The sequence below is a fragment of the Cotesia glomerata genome, linkage group LG4 (genome assembly GCF_020080835.1).
Source record: "Cotesia glomerata isolate CgM1 linkage group LG4, MPM_Cglom_v2.3, whole genome shotgun sequence".
Taxonomy (NCBI): domain Eukaryota; kingdom Metazoa; phylum Arthropoda; class Insecta; order Hymenoptera; family Braconidae; genus Cotesia; species Cotesia glomerata.
This window is the reverse complement of record NC_058161.1, coordinates 4,340,698-4,352,904: the sequence shown is the minus strand read 5'-3', so window position 1 is coordinate 4,352,904 and position 12,207 is coordinate 4,340,698. Positions and strand designations below refer to the sequence as shown.

Genomic DNA, 12,207 nt, shown 5'->3' with positions numbered 1-12,207 from the left:
TCGTTTTTTTAAAGACTTTTCAAAAAAAAAAATATATCAAAAACATCAAAAAAATATAAAATAGAAATTTTATCCAAAAACATGAGAGCCAAAATTTTTTCCAATTTTTAAAGGTAAAAAAGCTATCGAAATCTTAATTTTTTTCTTTCACGACATTTTTCATCATAAATGCACCGCAAAAATAAGCAGAATAAAAAAAAATTTTTAAATGTTAATTTTTCACCTAGTTATGGCCCAAAATGGGGTTGACCCCACTTGTAAAAAATAATTACCAAAATTTCAAGTTAAAGTAGTTGTTATGGTACAATGTTGTCAAAAAATTCAAGATTACACGCGCCGCATAAGTATATGAACCTTTAGCTAAGTAATCCATAAATTTTACACGACTGTACCCGTGGAGACACAACCCATACAATTGTTCCTATCCGACTCCGTAGAAATATACTTTTTCATAAATTGTTGAACTTTAATCCGTTATTTACAAATAACTAGACTATCAAAAATTTTTTTTATTTTTTTTTAAACTCACAACAAATACATTAAAAGACTGTTAGTTTTTTAAAAGTTTCTGACAGTTAGTTTTTTTTTTTTATAACTAATAAACTGGTACAGAACTGCAGAGAGCGTATGCAATCAATCTTAAATACCCAATTTGTAATTAAAATTCATCTCGAGTTATAGTCAGTCAATCTTCAAATTTTAAGGATAATTGTATCATCATTTCTTCAATAAGTATCCAAAAATTTATAATTTTCTGACGGTATGCCTTAACCACAACTACCTTAATTACTTTAAAAAATTATTTTTTTATTAAAATTATTTCCAACAAGAAACTTTTTTTTACATAAAATTAAATTTTCTCTAACAATTTAACCTTATTTCCAAAATTTCAAGTTAAAATAAAAAAAAAATATTTTTTTCCACTAAAAATATCTAAAATTTTTTTTCCATCACAGATTTGTCCATGACTTCTGTTTTAGTCAAAGTAGTACCCCCAGCAGCCTCAGTAGTAGTACTATTACTCCCAGTACCAGTAATAGCCATAGTTGATGTATATAAACCCAAGAAAACACAAATACGTGGTCTATATTTGAAAAAAGTGGATAGCCTGTCTTGTATTTGCCACCTAACCCGGCACTGGTACGGCAAAACTACATACAAATACAGAAGAGACAAGAAGAGAACTAAATTTTAAGAGAGTTGTGGATTACGCGCTTTGCATTCCATGGCATCCAAATATTTCAATGTCTCGACTATTTTTACCGCTTGCCTTCACCAGACATCATTTATTCTCCGTCTCTCTTGGACGCAGATAGAGATCCAGAGGACCAACTAAACCAGCATATGTAGTTATAGTATATATATATATACAATATATAGCATATAGCATACAACACACATCATATAACATACAGAAGGCTCTCACTCGGTCTGCTATACTTTCGCATACTCTGCGGTAACGTACTCGCATGTATGCCAGCGTACGTGGCCGGCTATATTTGTTTCCTCCACTCGTATCGTGTCGAGTATTATGGTTGTAGTATCATATAGGGCTACATATATGTCCGCTAAGACTTTTACATACATATGTGGTCAATATTTGACTGTTATTGAACCACGTACGTGATTCGTTGGAGTTTACTTCTATATACAGCCTGTAATAATAAAATAAAAAATAAAACAAGTAGAGAAACTAAATACAATATATAAATATATATGACATGTAGGTACATATTTATATGTCTATAGCTTATGTATATATATATATACGCTATATGTCCACGTCGCGTCGCCCCGAGGCCGAACAATGACACTTGAATCTTACGAGTCCGTTCACCTCATATCGCAAGACCAATTGTATCGTGTTAACTCTCGACTAAGCACACGTGTTCTATGTATTAATATGTAGACCGAAAGCATGTCGGTAAGACTATTTACAATTCGGATCTGTATATATATATATATATATATATATATATATATATATATATATATATATATATATATATATATGTGTGTGTGAGTGTGGATGTTTAACAATAATGCATGGTTGCGCTCCGAAAACAGCTCTGGAGTAATTGTTGTAGGCGAAGAATAGTCATGTAAACAGAGAAACTGGAGCATGTTGCTACTTTTTTAAATGTTATTTTTGGTTTTCATTTTTTTGATCAATTTTATGATTATTACACTAAAAAAAATTTAACGAATTAAGATGAAAATTCATGAATTAAGAAAATAATTTTATTTATTTATTAATCAACATACGCCTTTATGTTATTTAAAATTAAATAACATTAATTTAAGAGAAAAATTAATTAGAATTTAATTAATGAGAAAAAAACGAGTCTTTAATTTTGAAAAGTTTCATTATTTTGAATCAAGTAAAATTTACTTAAGCCAAGAAAAATTTCTTAATTTAAAAATTTTTCTACTCAAATTAAGAAGATCAAGTTCTTCAAAATTATTTGCTTGATTCAAGTTAATTTTTTTTTTGTGTATAATTTATGTTTGTATAATAGGATTTTATTTTTTTCATCCATATTTAACTTATATATTGGTTTGGAGCGTTATTTTGACGTCGGTTATTTTATCGCCGGTTTATTATGTCGTTGGTTATTCTGTTATAGAAATTTGATGTTTTTAAGTTATAATACTTGAAATAGATTGATTGAAAATATTAGAAAATTTAGTTGAAAAAAATCAATATTGTTTATAATTAGTGTATTAAATTAAATTATTTGAAAATGAATAATTAAATTAATGAAAAAAAATTTTTATACTTTGATATTGATTGAAAACATTAGAAAAATTTAGTGGAAAAAAATCAAGTAATATTGTTTATAATTAGTGTATTAAATTAAATTATTTTAAAATGAGTAATTAAATTAATGAAAAAAATTTTGATATTGAATGAAAACATAGGAAAATTTAGTTAAAGAAAATCAAATAATATTGTTTATAATTGGTATATTGAATTATTTGAAAATGAGTAATTAAATTAATAAAAAAAAATTTCATATTTTGATATTGATTGAAAACATTAGAAAAATTTAATGGAAAAAAATAAAGTAATTATTGTTTATAATTGGTGTATTAAATTAAATTATTTTCAAATGAGTAATTAAATTAATGATAAAAATTTTTACATTTTGACATTGATTGAAAACATTAGATTTAGTGGAAAAAAAATCAAGTAATATTGTTTGTAATTTATGCATTAAATTAAATTATTTTAAAATAATTAAATTAATGAAAAAAATTTTCATATCTTGATAAGGATTGAAAACATTAGACGATTTAGTTTAAGAAAATCAAGTAATTATTGTTTATAATTAGTGTATTAAATAAAATTATTTTGAAATGATTAATTAAATTAATAAAAAAAAAATTTTCATATTTTATAAATAAAAAATAAATATTATAACAAGACATTTTATCGGAAGATATGTTTTATGAAAACAATAATTGAATATAAAGTAGTTTTGAATAATTTATGTCAGACGCTCGTAAAAATTTCAAGTCTTGTTATTTTTTATAGATATATATAATATAATCAATACCAAAAAAAATTTTAATAATTTCATCAATTTAATAAAATTAAATATACTTGCAAAGTACAAATTCGAAAATTTTTTAATTTTTACAAAATTAAGAAATTACAACTTTAAAGAGTCTGAAAAAATTCCTTTTACATGTAATATAATTTATATATATATGTATCTATTATGCGTAAATACATCATACATGCATTAGAGTAGCCACGCTTGTTTATGTTATACTAATGTATTTATAAATAAATATACATTGTGTCTTCCCATGAAATTATATCTGTTGAGTGGGCGCTGCTAAAAATATCTTCAATTCACCATACGAGAGCAACCAGAGGGTTATATATATTAGTGTACCAGCCGGTCTATATAGACACATACACATACAAATACATTATTGCGATTCCTGGTGAGTGAGTCGGCTTCAGTTCTCGCCTCGTGTTTAAATCTTACATTACATTATGCCGCAATTCCCGTAAAATTCTTACAACACAAGTGCGTATTCTGTATCACAGTATCATACTTATACTTACAATTATAATTATACTTATGAGTAATATAAACAAAGACATATTTGTATATGTAAATACACACATGTGACTTGACTTACTAAGTAAAGATAATATGTAGCATGTAGTGTGCGAGTCTATCACTTGCCCGCGAGTAAACACACCTGGATGGATGTTCTACGTACATGTGTATCATGTGTGATATGTTATTGATGATGAGTAACGCGCAATGCGCGCTCTGATGCTTAATATGGTCGATGCCCTAGTGCGGCTTGCACTTGGCACCATATTTTCCTACCCCAATCCGGCGACCCTCGTATCGTGCAGTGCGTTATATACGGGGCTAAGTAGTCGAGGGGCTCTCTACTCAGTCTACGCTTTTTTTCATTTATCCATTGCATCCCTTTCGAATTCGGTGTGAGCCCTATTTACTGGCTCACTACTATACCATCCTTGCTCGCGGTTTAGTTTATGGTAGTTCAGTTGACACGAACAGATGCAAGACACTTTTCAGAAATGGGGGTGAGATCAATAATTTTCAATTCTTCAATTTAATTAATGGTCTGAAAAAAAAAAAAAAATAATAAAAAAAGTATTTATAATTTTCCACACCAATTATTGACATGTAAACAAAATCTTGTGATTTAATTAATTACATACTGTCGCTCCAATTATTGACAGCTTTAACACGCGCTATTAATCCGGTGAACTGAATAAAATAAATCAAGTATACAAAATTAGTACTTATTATTTAAATTATTTTAAAGAAAAAAAAAAATTTATTTTTACAGTTAATTATTTTAACTCGCAATCTTGCAGTCACTATGTGACTTCCGAGACTTGTGAACTATAAATAAATAAAATTTTGCTTTATCAAATAATGACTTTTGGTAAATTGCACTGTACTTTTTTAACTATTGACGTTTTTTAAGATATAAGCTCATTCCGATGATATACTCATCAAGAGCTTTCATTTGAGTACCCACATGCATTTTTGATATATTTTTTATATATACATATATATAATATATGTAAATATATGAAAAATTGATGTGGGTACTCAAATGAAAGGTTTCGATGAGTGAAATGTCAGGGTGAGCTTATATCTTTAAAAATGTCAATCATTCACAAGATACAAGGTCATTTCTTAATTATTGTTTGTTAAATTGCACGGTACTTTTTTAACTATTGACATTTTTAAAAATATAAGCTCATCCTGATGTTATATTCATCAAGAGCTCTCATTTGAGTACCCACATGCATTTAGATATATTTTTCATATATACATGTATATAATATATATATAAATATATGAAAAATTGATGTGGGTACTCAAATGAAAGGTCTTGATGAGTGTAACATCAGGATGAGCTTATATCTTTAAAAATGTCAATAATTCACAAGATACAAGGTCATTTCTTAATTATGTTAAATTACACTGTACTTTCTCAACTATTGACGTTTTTAAAGATATAAGCTCACCCCAACATTACACTCATCGAGAGCTTTCATTTGAGCACCCACATGCATTTTGATATATTTTTCATATATACATATATATATAATATATAAATATATGAAAAATTGATGTGGGTACTCAAATGAAAGGTCTTGATGAGTGTAACATCAGGATGAGCTTATATCTTTAAAAATATCAATATTTCAAAAGATAAAAGATCATTTCTTAATTATGTATCTAGAAATAGAACATTTTCAAATGCAGCCTAAATACTTATCATAAATTGACTATTGGTGAGAATGATATGAAACCTTGAAAAGGCACAAATTCAAGTCAAGACCTTTTTAATGATACTAAATTTAACCATAAAAACCCTCTTAATAATATAGATTAATCATACTTAAAAAAAATATAATTATCTTTATACTTATCTGTCAATATTCAACATTATTGAAATTTTATCTACCAATTATTGATACGAAACAAAATATTTTTTTTCTCCAAAATTAATATCAAAATTTGTCCGAATTTCTTCTTTGGTCGTACACTGAACAAATTTATTTGTCAAATAACTCTCACCGATTAATATAACCAAACTTTTGTTATTTCCACCGGCACTAATTCATAGAGAGTAATTTCACGGTGGTTAGACAGACCAGGTATACAACAGCAACGACCACATTTGCTTTTAAAGCGCCTATTTACGACATTCTTCCTTCCTATGTGTACGGATACGCATTAATGTTTATGGGTTCACATATTACGGATATAAAAGTAAAGAGGTTGAGGTTGAGATACAACTCGGTAGTTTAAAATTACAAGTACCAACAAACCGGCTATTAATAAATGTAAAAATAAATAAAGATTCAATTAAGTGAAAAATCTAAGGTAATTTTTAAAAGAAAAAAAAATAATTTTTTTGAAAAGTTTCAAATCTAAAAATATCAATAGATAGATAATATTAAATAAAATAAAAGTAAAAAAAAAAACAAAGTACTCACGTGCGCCCATAAAGGCGGTGCCTGGCGTCGTCGACGTCTTAGTTCTTCCGTGGTTGTTGTCCTTCCCGGTGACCTTGACCTCAGTGGTATCCACGACGTTATTCGCGACGGCCACCACCACTACCGACTTCTTCTTCTTTTTCTTCTTTCTCTTCTTTGTTTCTTTTTCTTCGTCAACTCCTCTCCCACCTTCTATGGGACTACTCGGGCCCCTCGGGCGGGTCCCAGCACGACCTGCGGCACCCGGCTCATCGGGATAAGTCGACCGTGATGACATCGGCTCGGCGACTATCGTCTACTACTCTCTTCTGCACCACCACGAGCACTGTTGGGTTAATTATTTTAATTCACTGTATTTTTTTTCATCACCAGATACGGAGTAAGCTCGATTATCGCCATCACCGACGGCACTTTTATTTTCTATAAACACACCCGATATTTTTATGTCAATCGCAGCAAGTCCCAGCATTTCTTCACTCAAATAAAAATGCCGAGTTTCGGATTCATTAGCTGGAAATTCCACCAGAGTTTCCTGGATTTTATAAGCCTCAGCATCAACACCAAGGGTTACCTGAGTAATCAATACACGTGGAGTAATCATTACCAGGTCTTAATTTAGTGGCTGTCATCATGGCACTTGGCAGAAGGACCAAGTGACAAGCGGCTTCAATTCCCACCGAGTTGTCGTCATAATTAAGCCTTTAATTTACAATAATTGCATAAAAAGAAATAACAGTAGACAAAACATGAATTATCTTTGTTCTTGGCATCATTCCGCTTTATATTATTTTAAACTCTGTAACAAGTCTCTTCCAAGTACTTGCAAGTTCCTTCTTCACTGCTAGTCGATTCCCCTAGTGTCGTAAAAAACACCAATGATTTCTCAAGAGCGAGCGAGATAAAAAATATTTTCTTCTTCCTCCACTCTTGTCTTCATCCGGAAAATCTGAAAAACCAAATACAGTATTAGTAAAAGAGAACATACGGCAAAAAATTAATTTATGTGGCACAGATTCGTTAGAAAGCCTGAAATCGCGGATTTGACTTTTACACGAGAAATAATTTAAAAAATTAATGATATTAAAGATGAAAATTAAGTTAGCCAACATTTAAAAATTTTTACAATTTTTTTTATTAAAGAAAAATATGACAAAAAATTAAAAAAAAAAAATTCACATGTACAAAATTGGAAAAACTGCAAGTGCAATCAAAAAAAAAAATATTTTTTAATTCTAATTTAATAAATAGACAAAGTCAAAAAATCAAAAATGTCGGTTAACTTTATTGTTATATATTAAAGTTAACCGACATTCAACAATTTTTAATTTTTTTTTATTAATTAAATTAAAACAATTTTTTTTTTTAAATTGCACGTGTAATTTTTCAAACTTTCTTTATGTGAAATTTTTTCTTTTAACTTTTTTTTAAAATAATTTTTGAATAAAACAAGTTAGAAAAATTTTAAGATGTCGGCTAATTTAATTTTCATAAAAAATTATAATACTAAAGTCAGCCGACGTTTTTAATTTTTTAATTATTAAATTAGAACTAAAAAATATTTTTTTTAAAATTGCCCTGATAATTTTTCAAGTTTTTTACAAATGAATTTTTTGATATTTTTGTAATAATTTTTTCAATAAAAAAAAAATTTCTAAAAATTTTTAGATGTCTGCTAACTTAATTTTCATTAAAAAATTTGGAGTTGAAAAAAAATTATAACAGTTAAAATTTTTATTAATAAATTTTTCTAATGTTTTTACATGCATAATTTCTTCTAATTAAAAGTTTTGTTTATTGCTTTTATCAATACAATATTATCTATTGTGCTCCGTTCTACAGCACAATTTCATCACAGAAAACAATTAATTCCAAACAATCAATTCGCGACATCTAAACACAATACTAGAAACAAATAACATTATTATTCTACTGAGTTTATTTGTGATAAACAAACCATGTTTAATTCAAACAGTCATAATCTATTAAAAAAAAAAATAAAATAAAATTCATAACCTCAAACTGTCTCATTAAAAAACAATTTATTTAATTAAACCCAAAATTTATTTACACATTTAATTTTCCACTCGTAAAAATTTCTCACAAAATTACACCATAGTTTCCTTACCCCAAATAATTTACCTTTTGAAATTAAAAAAATCAACAATATATTTTTCACTTAACCAATTTCTTCCCCACGAAACTTCTAACAATATTTTCCATGATAAGCAATAAACAAAATAATGCTCGGCCTACTACACTACTCGCGTTGGTATTTAGCCATCTAAAAATCAATAATAAAAATACCGGCATTTAATGTTCGCGTCACCGGCCTAGGCGTCGTTACGCCTTAGCTCTCTACTCGCGAGTCATCAAAAGGTCGGCCATGCTGACTTCACTCATACATACATATATATGTATATATAAATTTAATCCATTTTATGCAGCATACATATATATTCATTGATGTCATTCACTCACTTGCTCTCTAGTTTATCTCCTTCTCAAAGGACCTTTCTTCTTCTTCTTCTCTATCTCTTCTTCTTCCCAAGTTCTTCCACCTTCTGCAGTATATCATTTGATTTATAAAATATATTTAACAATTTAAAAACTCTCAAATGAAATTCTTCTGTCCAAAAAACAATTCCTTTTTACGAAGTATCATTTTAAGAGTAAAGTATGCGGGGAAATTGAAATTTCTTCAACGCGCATGCGTCCGGCGGTGTGTACATTCATTTTAATTATTTATTATTACATATTTGTATATTTAAAAAAAAATATAATGTAATAAATAAAATAAATAATTTTCCTCGTGGTAGTGTCAGGTTAAATTATTTCTTCATATTATATTATTTGATAATAATAATAATAATAATGATGATGATATCTTGCACAGTGTAACTTCACCGCAATACACCATGTGTGCTGAGCAAGACTATACAGCGTCCATAATATATTTATATGCATATAAATGTGTACATACGTGCCCAGTATTACTAGTTAGTAAGTAACAACAGATAAAATATTAAATGCTTTCAGCTATAAGCATATTATTAATTTCTTCATGATCGAGGATGATAAATAAACAAATATTATGGTGGAAAAAATTAATGTCCGTGCGCGTAGAGGTTAAGCACAAACTAAAAACTAAAACCCAACAAAACTCGATACTTGTTTGTAATAAAAAATAATAATATAAGGCAAGTCGCGGCCGCGAGTGTAAAAAAACGTAAACCCGGTGGATATGCAGCAGTTAGCTGTCGTATGTGGTAGAATGGCACTGGTGTGTTGGGCTAAGAGCTAGCATTCAGCGCCGTCGCGACGCTACACCAACATTTTCCGCGTATTCTCGGTGATTACCGGAGAGATTCGCCAGCGCTCGGTTAGTCTCGGGAGCCGCTGATATACGCTCTCGGATGAAGATGAGGAGTTTTACTGTTCTGGGTTAGAAACTGGGTACTGTGCCGATGGCATTATTCTGATGATGCTTTACTTTACCATATACTTCTTCTCGGGCCCTTCGACCGCCAACACGGCGTCGGTTATATCGTCGTTATTTTGTTTTAGAGAGATATGTACCAGAAACCAGCGTCTGTCTGTGATGCTTTTATACAATTAACGCTTACTACTCTGTTGGACCTTTCTTTTTTTATTTTCTTGCGTTTTCTCATTCGCGAAAATTCTTATTATTCTTATTATTTTATTAATACTTTTTTTTTTTTTTCAGAGGAGTTAAGATGAATTTTATTTTATTATCTTAAGCAAAATATTTTTGCAAAAATGGAGCACTTAAATTGTTTGAAAAAAAAATTTTAGGTTAAATGTTGAAGATATGAAAAAATCTTTCAATACAGGTAAATTTAATTCAAATCAATGTAGTAAATATTTGATAATTTTAAGAATTTTTTTAATAAATAAATTAAGTCAAAAAAAATTAGGAAAACGGTTGACCCTGAAGGCCATCCCTGCAACTTCCCGCTAATTCCATACGTAGGCGCTTAAAATTGCACCAATGACGTTTTTGAGCTCTTCGAGCTCAAAAATACAATTTATGGGTTATTTTGAGCTCTCCGAGCTCAAAGAGATTGCTTTCCTATGCTTTAAAGCTCTTCGAGCTCAAAAGTCTGATAGAGATTTGATGACACTATTTTTTGAATTTTTAAACCGCAATAACTTTTGAATGAATAAACCGATTTTTACGCGGTTAGAAGCATTCGACGCAGTTTTTTAAGCCTCACAAAGAATCTTAAATTTTGAATTGATCGCGCTAGGAATTTTGGAGTTATTCCGAAAAAAACACTTTTTTCGGTTTTCTTTCGTTCACGATATCTCTCGAATGAATCAACCGATTTTGACCGGACTGGTGGCGATCGACGTGGTTTTTTGAGGTTAAGAGTTGATTAGTTTTTGGAATTGAACCTTTAAGCCGTTTAAAAGTTATTCCAAAAAAACCACATTTGAAAAAAAATTTTTTTTCAGTTTTTTGAAGATTTCTCAAAATCTATTGATTTGAATCGGTCCAAATAGTTTTCAAAATCTAAGTTTAGTCAAGCCCTTTCGAATGGCACCAACCGCGATGAAATCGGTCAAGCCGTTCAAAAGTTATAAGCGGTTCACATACTTTCACACACACACACACACACACACCGTGATAACCTCGCGGGGATAGTCAGGGAAGCTTCCTATGACCTTTAAACGTCGAGATCTGATGAAAACTCGATTTTTGCAAAACGGGGTGAAAACAATAACTTCCCGATTTTCTTAGCGGGAAGTTAAAAAAATAAGTAAAAAAAGGCCATTCGGCAGCCGAAATGGAAGTAGATTTCATAACAATAAAAAAAAAAACTACTAGGATATACAAAAAAAAAAAAATCTGTCATTACACAGATTTCCGCATCACCCATGAGGTACCATGTAGTTTAATGCGTTCCCATTTTTTTACAAGCAATATATATAAACTTTTGAACCATATAGATTTTCTGAATCAGTTTGATGAACTGATTTCTATGAAATCTACTAATAACCAGTGCAATAGCAAATTTCATAATTGGCATAGCAGAATAGGACATAATTTTGAGAAAAAATATATGATTTGGTACTCAAATTGAAGCTTATTTAAAGAGCTTTCAAATGCAATTTACAGAAATTCAATAAGTTATCCTATTCCGAAGTTATTCGGGTTAAAAAGTGAAAAAATATGAATTTTTATAATTTTAAAAATTGCAAAATCCTGGCATTTCTGAAAAATTTTCCGACTACACATATGATATGGTACTTAAATTAAAGCTTATTTAAAGAGCTTTCAGATGCATTTCACAGAATTTGAATAAGTTATCCCATTCAAAAGTTATTCGAGTAAGAAAGTGAAGAAATATGAATTTTTATGATTTTCAAAATTTTGGAATCCTCGTATTTCTAAATTACTTGACCGATTAAGCTCATCTTCGAACTTGACTTTGGTATTTATCTGTAGAATAAGTATGTTGAGTTTGGTAGAGATCCGTTGTAAATTGGCGACGCTATCGTCCTGACAAGCCGCGTTATATCCCATATATATATATATATATATGTATATATATATATATATATATATATATATATATATATATATATATATATACATACATATATAAACTTTTGAACCATATGCATTTTCTGAATTCGCTTGACGAGCTGAGTCGAAATATAGCAAA

At 29.2% G+C, this 12,207-nt stretch overlaps 1 protein-coding gene across 2 annotated transcripts in view; it reads right to left on the bottom strand.

Moving 5' to 3' along the window:
- The window catches only part of LOC123263467, a 31,425-nt gene extending 21,611 nt beyond the window's left edge, over positions 1-9,814 (bottom strand). Inside the window, exons 1-2 of one of the 2 annotated variants that reach the window (XM_044726250.1) lie at positions 8,996-9,814; positions 6,518-7,463 (exon numbers count right to left, since the gene is read on the bottom strand). The gene's annotated coding sequence lies outside the window, so the exon portion shown is untranslated. Of the gene's footprint in view, positions 1-6,517; positions 7,464-8,656; positions 8,927-8,995 lie in introns of those variants that run through there. The other variant, XM_044726251.1, reaches the window with a different exon arrangement.
- Between the last annotated feature and the right edge of the window lie 2,393 nt (positions 9,815-12,207).